The sequence below is a fragment of the Rhagoletis pomonella genome, unplaced genomic scaffold (genome assembly GCF_013731165.1).
Source record: "Rhagoletis pomonella isolate Grant_MI unplaced genomic scaffold, Rhpom_1.0 Rhpom_scaffold_00003, whole genome shotgun sequence".
Lineage (NCBI taxonomy): Eukaryota > Metazoa > Arthropoda > Insecta > Diptera > Tephritidae > Rhagoletis > Rhagoletis pomonella.
Genome location: NW_023458557.1, coordinates 94822327 through 94844318, shown reverse-complemented (window position 1 = coordinate 94844318; position 21992 = coordinate 94822327). Strand labels below are relative to the sequence as shown.

Here is a 21992-nt window from a genome sequence, read left to right as displayed (position 1 = left end):
CTGTCAATATTTTCAGCGGGAAAGAGTTGTCACTGTAAAAATAACATATGACCAACAAAAACACTATATGGACCACCCTTTATATAAAGATACATGTACATACCATAAAACTGTGTTGAACACATTGCTCGAAGTTGACAGTTGCATTGCACTCAATGTTAAGCCATAAAAAAAAAAATAATAAATTGGGCACACTCGTTAAGGAATAAAACTGAAAATATGATCAACGAAATTGGCAGTTGCTGAAGCTTCACATATGTGAAAAATTCTTCTTTTTAACCGACTTCACAAAAAGGAGAAAGGTTATCCATTCGTCGGAATATTTCATTTTATGTTTTTTTTTTGTATGTATGTTACCGCATAACTTTGGACGACGTTAACCGATTTTTATAATTCTTTTTTTCCCACGAAAGGTGTTACCTATTAATTTGGTTAAAATCTAATCATTGGATCATGAATAAATTAACAATAATCTTAAATTTTTGTATGAGAATTGAAGTCGGTTTTGTTTTTTGCTTAAAAATTACTTGTTTCTATTAAGAGCTTAAAATACTTATTACAAAATGCTTGAAAAAAAATACTTTTTTGGTTTAATTTTTTTTTGATGATTGAAATGGGGTTATAGGGTTCTTGGAAAGAGGATGGGGTTAAAGAAATTTAAAATTTAATAAATCAAGCTGAAGAACTGATGATAAAAAATCGAAATAGGTAGGTTAGGTTAGGTTAGGTTATCCTGGCTGCCCTCATCCGCGCAGGAAAGGGCATACTTAGGCCTCCATGGGCCCATTGTGATACCATATTTGAGACTCATACGTCCCTCCTCCTACCTCAGAAATTCAACCAATTTGTAGCTCTGATAAAGCGCACAAAATCGTAGATACTGGCCGAGTCCAGTTCAGCCAGACACTCGAAAGAATAGCGAAGGAGCGAGCGTCGACGGGCTCTTGCCAAGGCGGGACAGCGGCACAGGTAGTGCTCCACGCTCTCGATCTCCTCCTCATCGCGGCAAAAACATCGAAATAGGTAGGTGAAATGCAAAAGCTGGCGATTTTCGTGTAGCACTTTGAATAATGATCCAGGGAAAACTTTATAAATCAAAATTGATTTTGGACACATATAAGCCATTCTCCGCTTGATTGCGCTTACTAGCCACTAGAATGCCTTAACTTCATCACAACTTACTACATATGTACATATATATGTATGCCTTGTTTTAGTACAATTTTTTACCATTCTTGCCATGCTCTTTTACCATAAAGAACTCATATACTATATATGTAGGTCTTACTGGATATCTAAAAGTCATTACGTAATCGTATTTGCCTTTTTTATAATTTTGCTTGCATTCATCTTAAATTATATGTACGAATATGTATATTTGCGAACTATGCACATACATACATACATACCTGCATGCGTTTCATGAAAAATGTCCCAGCGCAGTAATCTGATCGCGCGTGTTCAGTGTCAGCTGTGATGTGAAAACGCTGCTGTGACCCGCATTTAACCCAACGGTGCTGCGGCAATTCATGCAACGCGCATGAGAAAAATTACAACAATAATAATACAACAAGTAAGTAGACAATGCCCATGCACATATACATATCTGCAGTGCATACCTACCTACATACATACATACATACATACATATGTACATAATTACATTTTAATAAAACTAAATCGCCTGGCCAGCGTTACGGGCATGTGTAATTCAATGCGACTGCGGTTGTTTGTTTTATACCCTGTATTACCAATGAACATTTTTATCGGCTAAAAATAAGCATCCCTGCAGGAAAAGGTGTCTTGTGCCTTTTTGAAAGTTAAGGACATTTTTTTACCTGGCCCGATCCTCCTTTGTATTTAAATGCGCAAATAAAACTTGCTCCTTGGTATCGCAGAACCCAGGGCGCTATTAATAAGATCCTTCTACTAATATCTTTGTGCATACGTATATTCAACACAGAAGATCAGCTAAATTTAACGCTACCTACCTTTAGCTGAAGAAGATTATCACCTTATTTCTCAAATAACTCCTTACCGTCTTCCGCATTCTATTTTAGGTCTTGCTCTCCTCTCTAACGTTTCCATTCGAAAATACCTTCAATGCTCCATAGCCTGATAAGTATTCTTTTGGTTGTTAATCGAAGAAAGTCCTAAACTGCCCGCGGTGTAGAGTTTGAACGAAAGGTAGGCATCCAATGCCTAGAAGACTTTGTTATGGTAAGGCAGTCATAAACAATAAAATAAAATTCCGCTCAAATAAAACCAGAGTCTTCTTTGGTCTCAAATTAGAATTTAAATTTCACATATGACTTCAATATGAACTTCAAAACATGATCTAGCGTCTTTTCCCAGAAACTTTCATTGAGGGCAGCTTACAGACTTCCACACAGATGTCGAATTATGCAATTGATAGACAGTAAAGTTGTTATTAAGAGTTTTAAAACTACAAATCGTCAATATATACTGGGTTCTGGAAAATTGAGGTTTTCCAAGAAATGAGAAATCAAACGAAGAGGGGGTCGACGACTAGAGGTGAGGAAAATGTTCCAACCTTGTTAACACTAGGTCCTACAATTTTAATAGCGGGTTGAGCAATCTGGACAGAAGGCTAGTATTGCGTTTATTCTGGCTATTGGTCGATGGACGAAGAATACCGAGTGTGCTGAAACTCACTCCGTTTCTGCAACAGGTGGAGATTGGGCTCCGATCACGTAATTTATAGACCGGGAGTCGTGGTAGATGGTGACCGACTCCCTATGAATGTCTTTGATCGGTCGTCGGCAAGTCGTCGGGTCCAGTGGTTGGTCGATATATGTCTGGACCTCGATGGCCTTGCTACGGTTCTGTACTTTGTTGACAATTTCTGTTGTGTGCGCGAAGAAGAACAGAAAAGGTGAACCCTAAAATTTTTGGGTTGTTCACTGTCGGTATTGGTGTGCCATCGACGTGAATGCCTAATTAAAGCCTGACCTCTTTCGCCCGGGTGCTAAAGAGGGTCGCCGTTGATTTTGTTGGGTAAAGTGTTAAGCACTTTGCAGTGAAGAAGCGAGAAAGGCCGGAGCGATAGCCGTTCACTTTTGAGCAGAGGTCATCAATTCCATTCCCATACGCCAATATCGAGCAGTCGTCAGCGTACGAGATCAGGTAAACTCCCTCAGGTGGCTGTTGTGCTGTGCACTTTACAGAAACCATGCTGATGCTTCGCTAGGGACAAGTGGTAGTGTTTTCGCGACCGGGGAAAGGAGCGTTATCGGGCGATAAGAGTCCCCTTTGTTGGCGGGTCTCCCCGGTTTCAGGAGTGATGAGAGTGGCCATTGACAGGTTGAGGACCTCCGTGAGGGATGCTACTCCCGCAGTCCCCAAATGTTTTAGCATCAGCATGCAAATTCCATCCAATGGCCCTGGAGAGTTCCGCCTTGTACAGATTGTGTAGCCTCCTGGCCCCTCTACGCCTGGCCTTGTCTACCGAAGGATGCAGTGTGAACTGCCAGCTAAAATAGCTCGCGCATTTCTTCGAGTCCGACGAGATGCGACTATCGAATGAAATTTCCGCGCTGTCGTCGCGCCTCGTCGGGTTGGGCAGGGACCTTACGGTTGACCAGAGCTCACTCCAGAAGCGAAGTTACGGGTCTTCAGTGCTCTTTCCACTTCTTCCGCTTATGCTGATTTACCAGTTGTCGAATCTCCGAATGAATGCCCTTCAAGCGAGAATATCCGGGATAAACCTAGCGTAGGAGGTGGTCACGCCAGGGACCGAACATAACAGTTATTGTTGAAAACTGTCATGGAAAAATTCACTATGAAGGAAATGTTCTACAACTAAGTGATACATACCAATCCATTTCTTTTTTCACCAAGACTAAAATTTTAAAAAACATTTTTATTTGCAATTTTTATACAAAATTAAAAAAAATAACAATTATTTTTGATTTTTATATTATAATTATTAATAACTTAGATAACAGTTATTGAAGACTTTTATTTATAAAAGTCATCAATAAAAATCAGTCAGTGACTTTTAATTTTAAAAGTCATCAAAATAAATCAGTCACCGATTTTTATTTTTTGAATCATTCGTATAAAAGTCATTAACATTTTTCGCAGTTAAAAAGATGTTGGGAAAAAAAAGTTTACTACGACTTATACAAATAATTTTTATAAGTATGATTTAAAAAATAAAGGTCAGTGACTGATTTATATTTATGACTTTTATAAATAAAAGTCTTCGATAACTGTTATCTAAGAAATATAACTTAAATATCAAAAATAACTGTTATTTGCAGATTATTAAGATTAAAATCAAAAATAATTATTACTTTGGATTTATTAAATAAAAATCAGAAATAACTGTTATTTAGGGAGTAATTAAATAAAAGTAAAAAAATAATTGTTAAAGAGGGATTTTTTTAATAAAAGTTGTAACTGTTACGGTCCCTGGGTCACGCTCATTTGCTATAACAGCTGCTTCTTCGGGGAAATTTGGGCGGACTTCCGCGATGCGTCCGGATGGTATGAAGCAAGCCGCTGCTGGCTTGAGTAACAGGGGGCCATAAAGCTTGGGTCCACTTCCTAAGAGACCTAAGGCCAGTACAGATTCTTAGGTGACTTCATCCGTTGCAAGAGTTGCACCTAAACGAAGTGGAGTTCGGATGGAGTCGTCGCTGGCAAACGCAGCAGAAGTATACTTCTGGTCCGGGGTTGGGCTTAATGCCCGCCCAGAGAAGAAGGATGCGAAGCAATCCGGCTGCAAGGTATTGCTCAACGAACGTAAAATGATTGATGGAGTTCGTCGATCTAAACAGTAATTCCGGTACGTAGAACCGGCTTGCGTGGAAATAGGAGTTCCTCAGCAGTTTTGATGAAGTATGAGCCGAGATGTTTAAACCTTGGCCTGGAGAAAGCAGGGCTGCTGAGAACATACTCAAAATGATTCCATCCTAACATAACTCAAACGGGTGCGCCAACAGTAGTCCGAGTAGGTCGTTACTATGGAGAATTCCCGTTGGGGACTTCAGTCAGCAACAAGATATGCATAAGAGGGCTTTGGCTCATTCCTCGCTGAGCCAACTAATTTGGATATATGAAGTCCGATGCGACGAGGAAATATGTCTGGTGTTCCATAAGCAGTTTCGATTACACCATAAGCGAAGCTGTAGCATATAAAAATATTTCCTGCAGGGTTTCGACAAATCACTGCAAATTCATACTGGCACACATATCTGCTGCACACAATATTTGCATACGAAAGTGAATGGAAGCGTGGCGAAAACACGTGCGTACCACCAAATTTCGCAGAAAACCACTCCGTTTGGGAACTGACAGCCAGCGAAGCATTCTGGAGATGACTGCAGTACCACAGCGGTTTCACTAAAATATGCGTGAGAGCGTATGTGTTTGGTGGCGTGTGGATTACAATGCATGCCGGGTATGCGCAGCATTTTGTGGCAGACAACAAGGCGGCTACGAAAGACGTCAGGCTTCTGTGCGCTTGAAGGAGCGCTGCCTTAAAGCAAATACATACATACATACTCGTTAATGTATAAACACATGTATTAGGGTGATGCAAAATAACTAACCTAACGAATTAATGGCCTTATAAGGACCTATTTACTGAGAAGAAAATGCTCCCATTAGGAAAAATTTTAATACTAATTTTAAAAGGTGTCGGTGGGCATTTGGAATTTTTCATTTAAATAACATGCAAAAAAAATTCGGTTTTATTAAAAATGTCATACCTATTGAACCTTTTGGGATACAATTATATTCGCAGCATATTTTTGTAGGGCATTAAATTCTCTAAAAAAATTACCCTGAAGTTGGTTGTCTTAGAGACGATTAAGAGTAATAAATATGATGATATTGCTGAACGAGGTATAGTTTTCGTTAAAAATTATAATCTAACTTCGACGAAAGAAGGAGAACACAAGCAATTTCCTTTGCCAGTAGTGCAATTACATCGCTAGAAATACTCTTATTGCAATAAACTGCATTTTATTTATAATTAAAGCTAATAATACTGTTTAAAAATGCAATCAAATAAAAATAAATGCGCTAAAAATCTCTCTTTTTTAACAAATCTGGTTCAAAATCAAAATTTTATACACATTTTTTTAATTTTAGTGCAATGTTTTTTTTCATTTAGCATGAATATTTCCAAAAATAAAGCCCTAAAACTGCATATTTATGCTTTTTTTCGAATTTCTTAGCCCGTAAGTATATACATTTTTCAGCTTCAGCGTAATTTTTTAGAGAATTTATTGCCCTAGAAAAAAAATTTGCCTAAAACGGTTCAATTTTTCTAATAAAAAAATAATAATTTTTACATGGTATTCACATTGAAAATTTCAAATGTGCACCGACACCTTTTAAAATTGGAATAAAAAATTTTCTAAATGGCAGAATTTTCTTCTCAGTCAATAGGTCCTTTTTAGGCCACCCTAATATGTATGCAAAATTCAAAAAGTGCCCCGAAAAAATTAATTCTCTTCAATTATTTACATAAAAGTGGTCTTAAGGGCAAACACATGCGTATTTTTCAATAAGCATACTTAATTACTTACAGATCTCGACTTCATCGAAAATATTAATTTCCTCGCAAATTTTTCGTGCGCTACTTCCTCCAATCACTCCAGTCGCCCACCTCCACTCCACTCACCCATATGCGCTCTGCATTTGAAAAATTTGTATGTATATTTGTGCGCCTACAATGCCTACACGAAAATCGCCACTGTTCCAGCTTGCTTTTTTTTCTGTGTCTCTCCGAAAATCCCAACAACAATAAAAGCAATAATATATCAAAAGCTTCGAAAAAATGTGTCTGCAAAGTTTCTGGGCAAACAGCAAGCGATTCCGATTTTGTGGAATGTGTAACTGCTTGCCAACGCCGATGTTCTATTGGACTGCCTCTGGATGGGCAAATTGCCAAAAGAGCGAAGCAACTTACTAATGCTGCACTTTCTTTAGAAATTTTCAAAGTCACATTTTAACAATTGCTCAAGGCGCTGGCAAAATTTAGTACTACTTTTGCAATAATACAAACAAATAAAATACTTAAATAACATACTTACTTATTTACTTATTTATGTGCATTCGTAGGTCTATTGCACAATGCTGCTTGTATAACTATGTATTTCTCCTTTGATTTGAAAAACAAGAACCACAACAATAATATGAATAATGGCATTCGTTGGGCCAAAGTGTCAGTTGGTCGCGTGCACCTGAACGCGGTCGCACAATGCGCACAAAGCGAAGCGATTGACTGCGCAAACTGGACTGTGTTTGAGTTGAAAGGTGAGTGAAACACTTTGTATGGATTGCTTTGCGGGTCACGACAATTACAAAGCGTTGCCTGAGTTTATTACATCAGCTGTGAAGAAATGTGATGGGTGTGATAAAAAGTGCAACTTTCGGCTGCGAAAAGGTCGAGGATTTATGTGTTTGTTTTTTTTTTTTTTAATAAAGAGTGAACAAAAATGTTTACATGATATCAATGCGATAGATACTATGTATATGTCGATATGCGTATGATTTAAGACTTAATTTAAGGGCTTTGCCCACACCAGAAGCCAACTATTTTCTCAATACTGGAAACCGCTCAAATATTGTTCTCAATTGCTGGTAAGGTGTGGGTATTGGTGGATGTAAAGTCATTCGCAACAACCAAGAATATCATTGTCATATTGTATTTAATTATGGATATAATTTACCCCACTATCCGCTGAATCCACAATACCCATTCAAGTGACTTGCGCGCACTTGAAGGATGCATCGTCGCGCATATTTGACTCCTAAACGCATCCCTGCACATTTACCTATTCAAAGTAACCCTGCTTGGATTTTCCATTTCATACTGGAAATGCATTCCAGTGTTGCCTATAAAGACAACCCGCGCATTGCCTTCTTTCTTCTTCTTTGCAACAATGAACTCCTATCAGCAAACATCGGAACACATCGGAGGAGCGAGCCGCTTCATCATATCAACGTGGGAATTAATATACCGGCATATAGTTCTCATCGATCGTCATCGTGAATATTTAAATTTAATTTAACTATTCAATTCATCATTTAATATCATTTAACCTTTGCTCAGAATTCATATTATTCACATATCAAAATTTGTATAACTCACTTTTTCACCAAGTTTAAACATTCATTCCATTTTCATTCAAATCTCTCATGCCTTAAATCTTTTAGAACAAATTAAAATACTAATTGTAATCTTTTAACCTAAATAAAACATAAGTTATCTTAACTTAATTACAGAAGCAACCCTAGCTTTTAACACCCTTCATTCTATGAAGTAAAATTTTCCATTAACCAAAATTATAACATCTATTTATTTTTTTTTATATTTTCAACAGATTAATGAAATGTGTACTGAAATAGAGACAATTAGGGCATTTTAAAATTTATGTCGTTTTCTTCTTTTACCTGAATTTACCAAAATTTCCTTCCAAAAGTGTAGTCTACTTTATTACATTAGTTTTCGAATGCTTTTTATATACATGCATACTTATGTTTGTATATCAATAAAAGGCGAACATATCGTCCTCTATTCAAAACTCTTTTAAATGATTCTTTAAATAAAAAGAAAAAATGGACAGCAATGTAAACGCACACTATGATTGTTCGCAAAAAAAAAAACGAATAAAAAAACAACGCCAGTAATTACAAATGGCAATTGTTGAACGAAAAAAAAAAAAAAACACAAAAGACTGGTCGATTTTTTTTTCAATTCACCAGAATTTTTAGCTGCACATTGTAGGTAATACTAAAATTCTATTGGCTATAAAACTGCTTAACCAAAATTGCTCTAAAAATTCATAGTAAAATTTCGAAATTTAGACGAAATTTTTTTTTTTAATTTTTCTAAATGTTGTTTTGTAAATGTTGATTTTTATGGGCTGTAAAAAAATTGTTACCTAAAAAACATTGTGAATATTAAAAAAATCAGCTAGCGGTTTTTTAAGTTACTGTATTGTCTATAAGAAACCCCAATAGAATCTTTTTTGTCAAATGATGAGGCTTCATTGTTGCCTTTAGTTTCACCGCTTTCGCTTTTGGTTGAATACCATATCATTTCTTAAATAAAAATTACCTTAAAAAAAAATTAATTTTTATCAAAATACATAATAAATAATAGAACAAACCTATAGTTTTGGCAAATAACTAAAAAAGTTATTGGTTGATATTTTCCAAGATTTGGTAGACTTTTTTCAAGTCCATGGCTAGTACTTTTTTCGTAAGTGGCAACCCTGGTTATAACCACCTTGTACAAATTCGACTTTTATTTTAGCTAAGAGTTTACCTTCTAGGATGACGATATGTTTTATTCCTGCCTTTCGTTGCTGAGGGAGCAGACTGAGTGTAATTTCAATAGAGGCAAGCCATTAGGATGCAAGTGAAATTACCAAAAGCCTGTATTCACGCTCTTTCAGCATTATTTCCATTAGAATTATACATTTAAACGTTATTTTTGTGCATAAGTACATACATACATTCATACATATGTGTTCCTGAGTGCTTTTTCCTGCCTAGCAACAATGAGGTTGCTGACAACTCAGCGCTTATGGCAAATCCTTTTTGTCATAATTGAACGCCTAAGTGTTAAAAAAAAATAAATAAAAGCATCCTTATAAAAGCAAAAAGCAGGCGGCTAATCAAGCAGTCAGCAGCAGAGTTAATAAAAAAAATGGAAAAAAATGCGAACAACCCTTACACTCACTCACTCAACCATCATATTACAATCAAGCAACTCGGCCGCATCTGGTTTAAAAGCTTTGACTTCAAATCAGTTGACGCAGCTACATACATACATACATACATTTGTGGTACGTAAACACGCCAGCATTGCTTTCATCTTGCACAATAGCAAAATAGCAAAGCTGTTGTTGACCCCCATTTCAACAGCAAAAAAGCGACCAAGCGAAAGAACACAAATAGCGGTTGGGAAATCAACGCACGATGCACGCAATTGCGATAAGCAAAAGCTATACATATGTTCATACATACATACATATGTATGTATGCATGGTGCAAATATCTAAAGGGAGATGAAATATGTATGTAGAGACAAGTACGTGTGCAAGTTGAAAAAGAGTAAGGATGGTGGAAGGCTGTCAAAATCACTAAAAATAGGGTGAAGAAGTTTGCCTGCCAACAGCGCGTAGTGCCATCGTTGAATGCGCTAAGGTATAGAGCTTTGGTGCAAAATTATGTATCCGTATGTGTGTGTGTGTGTGAGTCAGTGTTCATTTACGTAAGTGTGTCCCCTTTCGAATACTTTTGCTACCTTTGTGCTGCTCACGTTTGGGGTCACACACGAGTACGTGCATTAGGATGGTCCTTAAATGTAGGAAGTGAATTTTTATATCAGATTTCCTAAGCCTCAGCCCCTACGTCAATGCTACTTACTATAGTCGAAGATATCACATCTAAATTTGGTCCTGATTGGAGACGGCTAAGGCCCGTCGTACAGGGGGCAAAGTTCAGATTCCTCTATGAAGACGTCATAGCCGACTTCAATCGGTACCAAAATTTATATGTGATATCCTCGACTTTAGTAGTATCGATTTTCGGTATTAAAAAAAAAAAAAAAAAAAAAAAAATATTTTTAATTTTTTTGAGTCCGGACTTTGACCCCTTTCCAACACTCCTTAACCGACTCCAATCGTGACCAAAATTTATATGTGTTATCTGTGACTGTGTTATTACTGATGGAGGGGTTGAGACGGAAAAAATCGTTCATTTGATTTTAGGTAGTACCACCCTAGTGTACATACATAGCTACCAAATGTGCAAATTTATGGGTGAGTAGATGCAGTAAAGATGCACTATTGTTCACTATAAATTACTAAATTCTACAGAAATTCTCAGGCTTCGACAGTAGAACAAAGAAGTTGTCGGCCAGAGTGAACGATAGCGAAAATAACCTAACAAATAACTGCCAAGCAGTACCTAGCAACGAATCTAAGCGGTAAGCAATAGTTTACAATTTCTGCTTAGAAAAAACTGCATACAGTACATGTCAGCCTTCATCTTCGCCGGGAACTTGTAGAACTTAATGTAAGAATGCTGGTCATCGCGGAATGTCTTCTTATATCGCCTCAACATGATTTCACATTCGTGGTTTGGTCTCTTTTCTTCACTGCAAGTGATGGAACTGGTTTCTTCCAAACAGACGCCCGCTTGCAGCCGCACCTACTGGTGAATAGACGCTGCAGACTTCAGTGAGCCCTTAGACCAACTCTCTTTCCGGAGAGTGCCCGGACCCAAGGCTCCACACGGATTGGTTACCACATCTCGCATCTGGGTCGCTCACGTTGACTTGTAGGATAGGCTGATTGAATTCACCAAAAAGATGGGATGTTTCTTTCAAGAATATTCAGAAATCTCGTACTTAGTATTAGGAGGAACTACAATGGGCCGCTGTGGCCTTCGACACAAGTGTCAAGTCCAGCTTGACTAAGTGTTGGAAGTAATTCCATATTTAAATTAAGTACTATAACAGATTTTGTGCAGCATAGTAATTCCGTTCAATCGGGTTTGAATGAACCCCGGCTTAGCTGAACTCCTTGATCGGATGAACACCAATATTCTTGTACTTTGTAGAGTGCCAACATAATTTCTTTGTATTGGCTAGAGTGAACGAACATTAAGAACTAAAAAAAAAAAAAAATTATTCAAAGACTATCGAGTGCGCCGAAAAAACACGAACACACCATAACACACTTGTCCTTCGAAATTTTAGAGACGAAGCCGAGAAGGAGTGTCTTATAGGAAAAAAATAAACAAACCAATGTTAAAGACTTTTTCTGGAAAAAATTCATTTTAAAACATAAAAATATTTCAACAGAATATGATATAATATTTAAAATGAAATGCGTTCATTTTGTGAATGAATTATAACTTAAAGTGTCTTTAAATTCCTGATTTAAGATCTATTTATGTGCAATCTTGGTTGAGTGAACAGGCCTCTCCCGGGAATTAGTTCATTCTAACCGAATTGTACGCTATAAGTACATATATACTTTTATTGTGTCAAATTAAAGAGCTTTTTCACCCCACGCTGGTCTTGTTAAGCTTACCATTTGTACAATTGTTTGCATATTAAACCACCCTACCGAAAAAAGATTGCAAAAAATTGAACATAGACCTGCACAAACGTGACAATCTATGTACATATATATATATAAATATGTATAAAATAATAGTTTCCCCCATTTGATTTCTTCTTTATTTGCAGTCACGTGCGTACAATTTTGTAATGTTCTAAACAATTCTAAAACAAAATACATACATAAAACAAAGTCAACAGCAATTGTAACGACCTCAACAACAGGGGGAACCCAAGAACACATTACAGTAAACGAAAAATGGTAAGTTGTAAAAATTTGAATATAAGTTTCTACATTTAGATACGCGTATATAAGTATGTCCCTTCTAGTTGGACGATGATGTTCTAAGTAGAAGTGTATTATGGTATATTTTTATTTTTTTTATTTTTGGTTGCACAGTGAAATTAAAAGCAAAAATTACTGGAAAAACGATAGTATCTTACTTGGTTTGAAACTTTAAAAATAATGTAAATGTATGCTATCTACATAAATGAACAGAGTGTCCGCATATGAATATGAAAACGCGCATAAATAAAACGGAGTGCAGTAACATATTAACAACAAAGACATGAAAGTATTTTTCTTGCATAGTTTTGGCTTCGCCCCTATCACTTCGCCTGCTTAAATGCACACATACTCGTAATGGTATTTCTTTACAAATGTTTGCTTTTTTATTCCTTGAATTGTATTTAAATTTTACAAGCTTGCAACGAAGTTAATTAGTTTCTATTGTTTTGCTATTTTCGAAATAAGTTCGTAAAGTTCCTTTTTATGAGTTGCAATGCCGACGAAGCCTTTGCCGCAATTATGGCCCCCTTATGTACGTATGTTCTTACCAAGTTTCATTCATAGCAGCACTATAGTAGCCAACTATTGTACTACATACATATTTCATTTGCAAATAGTAAATAAATTTTCTAAACAATAAAGTTGCGGCAACCACTAAAGTGAACTGCAGCAAAAACCTGAGAAACAGCAGTGAATACAATGAAAAGGGGAATTTATGTAGCGGCAGCCATAGCAGCAAGCAGGAAATCAATTTAATTAATTTTGCATTTTATGTAACTACTATAGAAGTGAAGAAGCAGCGCATCGCTTAGCAATGGTTTACTGGTAGAGCTTTTAATACTAAAATATAAAATAAGTTCACGTTCCAGAGTTTTAGGTTTGGGCGTTATAATGTCTAAAATAAAAAGCATAATTTAACCGTTAAAATTGGATCTTTAACCGGCTTCAAAAAAAAGGAGGAAGCTATCAGTTCGTCGGAATATATATATGTATATATATTTTTTTTATGTATGTTACCGCATAACTTTGGACCACGTTAACCGATTTCGATAGTTCTTTTTTCACCGGAAAGGTGGTACCCTTAGGGATGGATGTTTAGATTCGATAATTGTATCGTGAAGAGATCAACGATAATCTTAAATTTTTATGTGAGAATTGAAGTCCGTTTTATTTTTTTGCTTTGATATTATTTGTTATTTTTCCGTTCAAATTTATTTTATAATTTTTATTTTTTCGATCAAATCTTTAATCGTTAATTTTAGATCACGAAATTCTAAAATCGGTCATAAAACCGCAATTCTACATTATAACGGTTAGTAAAATATAAATTAAAAATCACAAAATATCGATTAAATTTGACAGAGCAAATAGAAATCCCATTTTAGCGCTTATTCTTGAATGAAAAAATAAAAGTCTTGATATTTAACAGTTATTTTCGCTCGTTACGCACTACACTGAGAAAAGAGTCAGCTTAATAAATTTCCCTCAACATAAGATTTGGAAATATATTTTGCGGACGTTACTAAACTTTTCTCTCTATGTACATACGTAATTCATATAAAGAAAAGTTATAAGTTACCTATTAGTGCTCTCTTTTAAAATTTTTTTATTTCTTTCAAAAGTATAATTTAAGGCGCGTTGGTAGGATGAACGAATTTCCCTCAGCTATTGTTTTCAGGCGTTAAGGGAAATTTGAATCATTTTACCCGCCAGCTTGACTTACCTTGTCCACCTTATACGCCTAATGACAGTTTTAAAAGTTCGCGTAAACAATTTGAAATTTCATAATCAACTTTTAGGCGCAGCACAATGTCTAGTAAACGAATTGCAACGCCGACAACCATACATTTCCATTAAATTAACTTCGCATTGCGCATTATATTGCAATGCATATTTGCAGGCGTGCAAGTTTAAAATTGTATCAAAATGATGTAAAGTTTCGCAACTAACCGTTTTTTTCTTTTTTTTGTTCATACTAACCAACTTATCACTCTCGCAATAATGCCTCGGCAGCATTGTTGCCGTCACTTGTTTTGTTTCAGTTTCAGTTGTTATTGTTGTTGCTTCTGTAATGTTGGTTTTATTGGCTTTGTTGCATGCACAACTAATTTAAAGCATTATCTTTGCCATTCGCTACATAGTGTATGCAGAATTGAAGCTTTGCATATGCCACATGCCACATACTCGCACACTGCATGCCTCAGTCATCAGAAACTTTGTTAACTTGGCATTGGAGAAAAGTTTTAAATTTCGCTTATTAACTGGAAAAAAAAGCGTAGGAAAGGGAAGAGCAAAATGAAATAAAGTTGAGAGGAATTTCAGTCAAATATTTTGTCAAAAATGTAATTTTGTAGAGAATATTCTGGTTAGCAGTAGAGATATGTAGGTAGATAGTGGAAGCATTTGCGCATAAGGACTTTGTGATTGTGGTCATTGTCGACATACTGACGTACTTTTAAAAAACAAGCGTAATTTTTCAGGTTTTAGCTCACTACTTTTCAGAGAAATAGCGGTGGTAGGGCTTTCGAGTGACTAGCTATGCAATTGAAGGCAAGGTTTATGGATATCCACCAAGAAGTATACAATTCCTAGCCCAACTTTTCTTTCATAGCAAAACTTTCTCCTTTCGATTTTGATAGAGTTGAACTCTTCAGCATCATTTGTGTAGAATCTTTAAGGAACTTCATTATTGAAAAAGAGTAAAATAGCATCAGTGAGCTACCCAAATGAATATAATTCCCAATAAACATTGCTGGAAAAGTATGTATGTAGCTGCGTGACGTGAAATGGTCAGTTTAAAGTGCACTAAGTATCCAGTGCTTAATGAGCATACAGATCTGTAAAATTATTGATCACTTTGGTTTTGTCGCTGACAGCAAAGCTCACTGTCTACTACTAGCTCTAGGCAGATTTTTCTTTACTCGAATTCCCTCAAGGAATATATGGGGGCTAGGCAGCAGCTGGAAGGAAGTAGCAGTTCACTTTTACACGTCCGATCATGCTATACGGAACTCTAAAACAAACTGAAAGTGGGGCCTCCAGACTAATTAAATAACTGCTTACCAGATATACGTAGATATCTTTAAGGATCGGTCAGTTAGTTGTTAAGCAGTCAGATGCCTATCATCTATTTTGAAAGCTGAACGGCAGTCAGTACTTTGGGCTGTTACACTACACATGCGCTCAATATTAGTTGAGGGAGGTCGAAGGCTTCTAAATAGTAAATATACTGGGTTGGCTGCTAAGGGTAAGCTCAAAAGAAAGAAAACTAACATTAATATATTTGGACACGGGTGACAAACGGTTGGATCTGGGCAACCATAACGGTCAAAATCAGAACTCCTCACTCTAGTGGCGGCAACACACTGCCCGCTTTGAATCAAACGACAAATTTTCAAAACCAATACTCACAACCGTAGTCAGTGAGATACTTAAAATCAAGGAATGAAACCGATTCAAAATAACGTTCGGGTTTGGGTTTCGGTTTTGCCAAGTGTTTCGGTTTCGGTTTTGGTTTCGTTCTTCAAAATTTATTTCGGTTTTGGTTTCGGTTTCGTTCCGGTTTCGGTTTTTCACAGAAATTTTGTTGATATTATTTAAATCACAATGTCTTAAACGTTGAGGAAAGAAAATCGAAAATTACAGTTCACTGATAATATCAACACTAGGTTCTTTCCCTACCAATCCGGACCGGATTTGGTAATTAGAGAATAAGAGAAACATGTTCTTTCAAAAATGGAACAAAGTTCAGAAGTACGGAAGCGCAAAAACCCACATTTCGTGCCCACAAGTCGATAAACAGCTGATTCACGTTGTTCTTGTTTTTGTCACTTATACCATGTTCTGACCCAAGAACGATAGAATACAAGATTCGCAACGGGTAAACAAAGAATATGGCGAAGAACAATGAGTTGACAGTTGTGAATTTGCAGTGAGAAAACGTGTGTTCTTCTCGATTCACTAATTTCTCAAGCCATCTTTGAATATAGCAAATTAAGCACTACGTTAACAAAAAATATACAACCACTCTTGAAATGTGTTCAAAAGAATAGGTCTTATTAATTGATTAATTAATTTTGTGTTTATATTGCAGGCCCCGAAAAAGTGATAATATCTTAGCGCAGCGCATGTTTTCCTGCAGAAAGTGGTCGATGCTTGCTTACCTCCGATTTTACTTTGTAATTTGTGGTATTTCAACGTTTTCAACTCAACATGTCGTGTTTAAAAGTGGTCCGTAAAGTGCTTCATGCATATTACGCTGGTGTCTAAATTGTATGGCTTCTCCTGCCGGCAGAACTCTACCTACTTTCTGGCCAAGGCGTCGTCGCGGGGAAACAAAAAAAAAACTGCATTTGGGGGCTTTACCCCTACGGCTGCTGCAATTCAACACACGACACGACATTTTTATAAAGTTTTTATTACAAATAAAACGTTTTTTATTCAGAACGCACGAATTACTTCGATTTTTCACTCGAAAGTACACAATACGTTTGCACTTGTTTCTAAACAAAAAGTTTGTTTACGTATTGCCATAAATGTCAAAGTCGGCAAAACCAAAGTAGCGGTTTCGGGAATGCGCCACCTTCAGTTCATTACACCATGGTTCTGACCGACATCGGAAACATGTTTTCGTTGCTAAAGCTGGTTTTCGACCTAAAACTTGTGTTTTCGTCCATATAAAATCTGTTAAACGAAAACCAGTTTTGGCTGAAAATTACTTACTTTCCACTCATTCCAATCGGTGTCTTCACTAGTTTTTTTCGATTATTTATCGAAGTGGAAGTCATATTTTATCATCTTTAATACGCCATTTCGGATTTATTGTTAATTGCCTGGCCAAAGCAAAATAAGAATGAAAGTTAAAGGTTGTAAATGAAAAGAAAATTAAGGAAAAATGTTTTGGTTGTCGGTCAGAATATGGTATTAAATGCAAACACCTGGAAATTGAATTTTGGTTTCACAAATTTGATTTTAAGTACATAGATTGAAAATACATCAACAGGCCATTCGCTTTTCCTTAAAAGCACCAAGTAAATGCAGGCAACATGTACTCGTAAACACAATACAGCTGATATGCACTTTGACACTTTATCCATTTTTACTCGGAGAAAAATTCCGGGCTGTTTCGGGCAGGAAGAATACACTAACGATCGAATTTTCGCTCTCTATTACCCATTTTGTTGAGTACAGGAATGATTTCTGGGCTATTTTGGGCACACGCGGGATCTCGCATTGCGTACGGGAAAGAAACTACTTAAATATAATTAATCGATTATCGATTCACAACAACAAAGTCATCAGCAGATTTTTGCGAAAAGTTACCTTGCCATACTTATTTACTACTTAACAAGAATTTTAGCAAAATGTTGCTGATTTTGGTTAAATAAATCATTTATTTCAAAGAAATTTTTATTTATTATTTTTGTAAATTTCTGGAAACCGATTGAAACCTGTGATTGAAATGGTTTCGGTATCGTTCCTTTTCAGGTCAAGATAACGGTTACGATTTCGGTTTCGGTTTTGAAAAACGAAACGGTTTTAAACGGTTACGGTTTCGGTTTGGGTTTCGGTTTCATTCCTTGCTTAAAATTGTCAACATTAATTGATGGAAATGTTCTTCAAAAACAAAAAAAGACCAACCTAGAGTAATAGAACTAGTGTTCCGCCAAATGCGAAAAAAATTACATTGATTTAAGATGACGATGATTTTCGAACCAAAATTCAAATTTTTTGTTGGGTCATTGGTAGAGCTTTCCGGTCGGTATATTAAAAAAAAGACAAACTGCGTTTTCTCTTTCTCCTACGCGTTTCGACGTACTTCACGATTTCATCAGCGAGTCTGATTTTATTGAACAACAAAGCAAAACATAATACACACAACAATTAGACATGACTGAAGAATATACATACATACATTAGGGTGCTTTTTTTGCTACTATTGTTTTTTTTTCACTACAACCTAGAAATTTTGTGGAAAACACCGAAAAAAAACTTCCTATTTGAACCCTTAATATTAACATTAAGTACTCGCCCAAGGCGTGGAAAGATTTCCCATATCAAATACACGTAAACTTTGAGTTTTTTCTTCAAAAGTCTACAGCTCAGAGGCATTTTATGGTATAATCTTTGTCAATGATAGGTTTTCTTCAGAACAGAATGCTCTACAAAAGTGCTCATTGCGTGGTAATCCTAACTCCCAACAGCGGGGTAGTACGGGTCACTAAACCCAATTTTTTCATGAAATTCTCGTTTTTTTTTACCCCTATCTCGAAAATAACAAGAGCTACAGAAAATTAAAATATGACAAACTTGTAGGACATTCAATTTCCTACAAAAAAGTTATACAACAACAAATCGCTTCTAGTCGAACAAAGTACAAGTTTCAAATGGCTAAAAATTATGGTTGATTTTTTAGAATTTTTTTTTTTTGTTCCATTTGCTTCCATATAACGAATACAGACAATTTATTTTTATATGGAAGAAAACCGAAACATGCTGGACAAAAAAAAAATAAAAATTCTAAAAAATCAACCGTAATTTTTAATCATTTGAAAATTGTACTTTGTTCTACTAAACTCTCCAAAGTTAATCTTGTTTTTTCTCGTCTTTCCACGTCCAAGATTTCTATTGGCACGCTCGAAATTCATTCTGAAATTGTTTTACATAACGAAATTAGTATATATCGAGCCCTAACCGCCAAAATAACGTAAGCGACATTTTTTTCAAACAATTGTTTTTTTTTTTTTGATGCAAAAATGCTACAGGAATATTTCTGCCTCCAAAGGAAAATTTTGAAAAAACTGTCGCTTACGTTATTTTGGCGGTTAGGGATCGATATATTCACAAAGAATACTGTAGAAAAATATTCGACGTCAATATTTCATTACTTTAAATAATGACTTTTAAGTTGAGGCGTGCGAGTAAACTTACATATAAGCTGAATGTATTGGTGCTACGGGGCGTATACGTAAAATAAACAAGTAAGGATATACGAGTTATTATGTTTACTTTTTGGTATGTAGTATATATTTTTTAGGTTTTCATTTAAATACAATTTCGCTATGGTATATTGTTCTTTATGGAAAAGTGAAGAGAATGCATTTTCTAAAATGAGTATGCCACCATTTTCGAACCAAATGTAAAAACTCGTAGGATTTGCTCATAGTATGAGCCTCATACATATATCCAAAAATTACTAGCTTAACCATTTGTTCCCTCAACCACTTTTAAGCCACTTAAAATATGCCTCGAATTACATATATTCATGTACATTTATACATACATGTACGTATATTTCCCCCCACACAAGTATATAAAGTGCTGCCGATTCAAGTTTATGCAACTATTCGCAAACGAATTCACACAAATTCCATTGGAAAACTTTTCCCCTTTCGTGGTTGAATCAGTTAGCGTACTTCAACCGTTGCTAAGATGTCAGTCGAGTGCCATAAAGTATGCTACACTTTTAGGATTTCTAATGCTAGACAAATAAGAATACACTTTTCGCTTTTATGCCGAAAAACTTTCTGCGCAATGTTTAACTACTTGCAAATTTTGCACTTTTACTTACAAATAATAAATACAAATATTTGCTTACTTGCACATTTTATAAACGACTAAGGGTTTGTGAACATGAAAATGTATTGAGTTGTTTAGAAGCTGTATATATATATGTATTTTTGAGGGACAGTCGCAAGAAATAAAACAAACAAATATAAAACAAAGCCAAAATTAAACAAAAAGCCCTCGAACGCAATTCAAACATGGCAAACATGAAAACTTTGCGAATTGAGGGTCGTTTGTGTATCTGTGGTCGGTCAGTACATACCAAATACATACATAAGCAGCTTCATAAAAAAAAAAAAAATAAATCGCTCCCAGTTGACGCTTACTGCTATGGATTTATCACAATTGGGCAGCGAATTCCCAAAAACGTAAAAAATATTAACACAGGAATATCGAAAAGTTTGTTATGTATAGGTGCATAGTATGTATTTGCTGTGCCGAGAATCGGAGAAGCTGAAAATTGGCGAAAGTTTCTAAGTAACGCATATTTTTTTATGTAAGCAAAAGGGTTGTAGGCTTTTGTAAAATCATGTCAACCCATCAAAGTGTTTGCGACTTTTTGTTTTTGATTTTTTCGGCTTACATAGCAGCGGATTGATTGGCTTTATTTATTATTTTTTCCAAAGCCCTTAAAAATTAGAGTAAGCATTTATACTATACCTATTCAATTCTTTAGAAATCGTTGTCAGTTTACTTTCGCCAGGGCTAACTAATTTTGCTAAGAATTTGCAGGTGCCTTAATAAAAACCAAATCCGAAAATCCACTGTAATCTCAAAATAATATAGCATTTTTAATGCATAACTACTATGGAGCCTTGGTATCTGTGTATTGTATGTCTGTACGTGTAAAAGTATTGTATGAGCGTCCATTTGTTTTTGAGTACTTGCCTTGTTTTTATTGTTTACCATTCAGAAAGTTCGAGCACTAGCGCGTGTGTATTTTTAATTAGCAAAAAATATGTGTACGAGTATTTATCCTTAAGCGCAAAACTTTTACTATTCTTCACAAACAGAAATTTATGTGGGTACGCTCTTATGTATGTATGTAGGTGTGTATGTATGTATGTAGGTGCGTATGTATATAAAAAAGAAAGTATACTCGTTTTTAGTGGATGTGTGTTCATGAAAAAGTATTTAAAATGCATTGCGGTAAGATACATATATCTATGAATCTTGAATACAGTTCAACTGGTCCATACAACGGTCTTTGAGTTCCCTGTAGGGATGCTGACTGGTTAAAAGAGGTTATCCATTGGTTGATAACTATTTGAACTACCTTCGAACTAAAAGTATTTCAGAACTTCAGTGCTTATTAATTTCAGAAATTTAAATTGCAGTCACCTGAACTTTGCACCATGTATATGTATGTAGTTCCTCAGAGTCGAGGTTCTTAAACCACTGGCTCAGCTGCGGAAATAAGGATACAAATAACGAAGATCGTTGTCTGTCAACGTGTTGTAGATGTGAGTATAAACATATTAAGATAACAATTCTGGCAATTGTCTTTCGAAAGACAACATTCAGAATTGTCAATACTGGTATCTAACTTGAAAGCTCTTTACTGTCTTTCGAAAGACTAATTGAAAGATCTGCTAACGAGGAGGTCTTAGCATTACGCTGTTCGCTTTTAGCAATAAATTTTGTTTTAAATAAAATTAAATAAAAAAATTTGTGTGTATATTTTTCTTTTTAAAACAAAAAAAATAAAAAAATTATATAGAAAATAAAATGAAAATAAAGCCAAAATAAATAAAAAATGTGTTTAAAAATTAAATGAAAAATGCTGTCAATAAAGAATAAAACAGTACTTAAAAGTTAATTAAAATCAAAAAATGATATATCTTTATTTTTAAAACAAAAATTAAAAATTATAAAAAAATTAAATTAAATAAGAAAAAAAATTAAATAAAAAAAAATTGTTTTCTTTTTAAATAAAAAAATAAAGAAAATGAAAATAGCTAAATAAAAACAAATTGAATTTAAAAAAAAAAAAAACAAAAACTAAAAAAAAGGATTTCT

At 35.3% G+C, this 21992-nt stretch overlaps 1 protein-coding gene across 6 annotated transcripts in view; it reads left to right on the top strand.

The window, feature by feature from the left end:
* Nucleotides 1-21992, top strand: part of LOC118735860 — a 548047-nt gene that overhangs the window by 380322 nt on the left and 145733 nt on the right. For all 6 annotated transcript variants that reach the window (XR_004992653.1, XR_004992652.1, XM_036465840.1 and 3 more), the window contains exon 4: nt 12248-12380. The gene's annotated coding sequence lies outside the window, so the exon portion shown is untranslated. The remainder of the gene's footprint in view (nt 1-12247; nt 12381-21992) is intronic.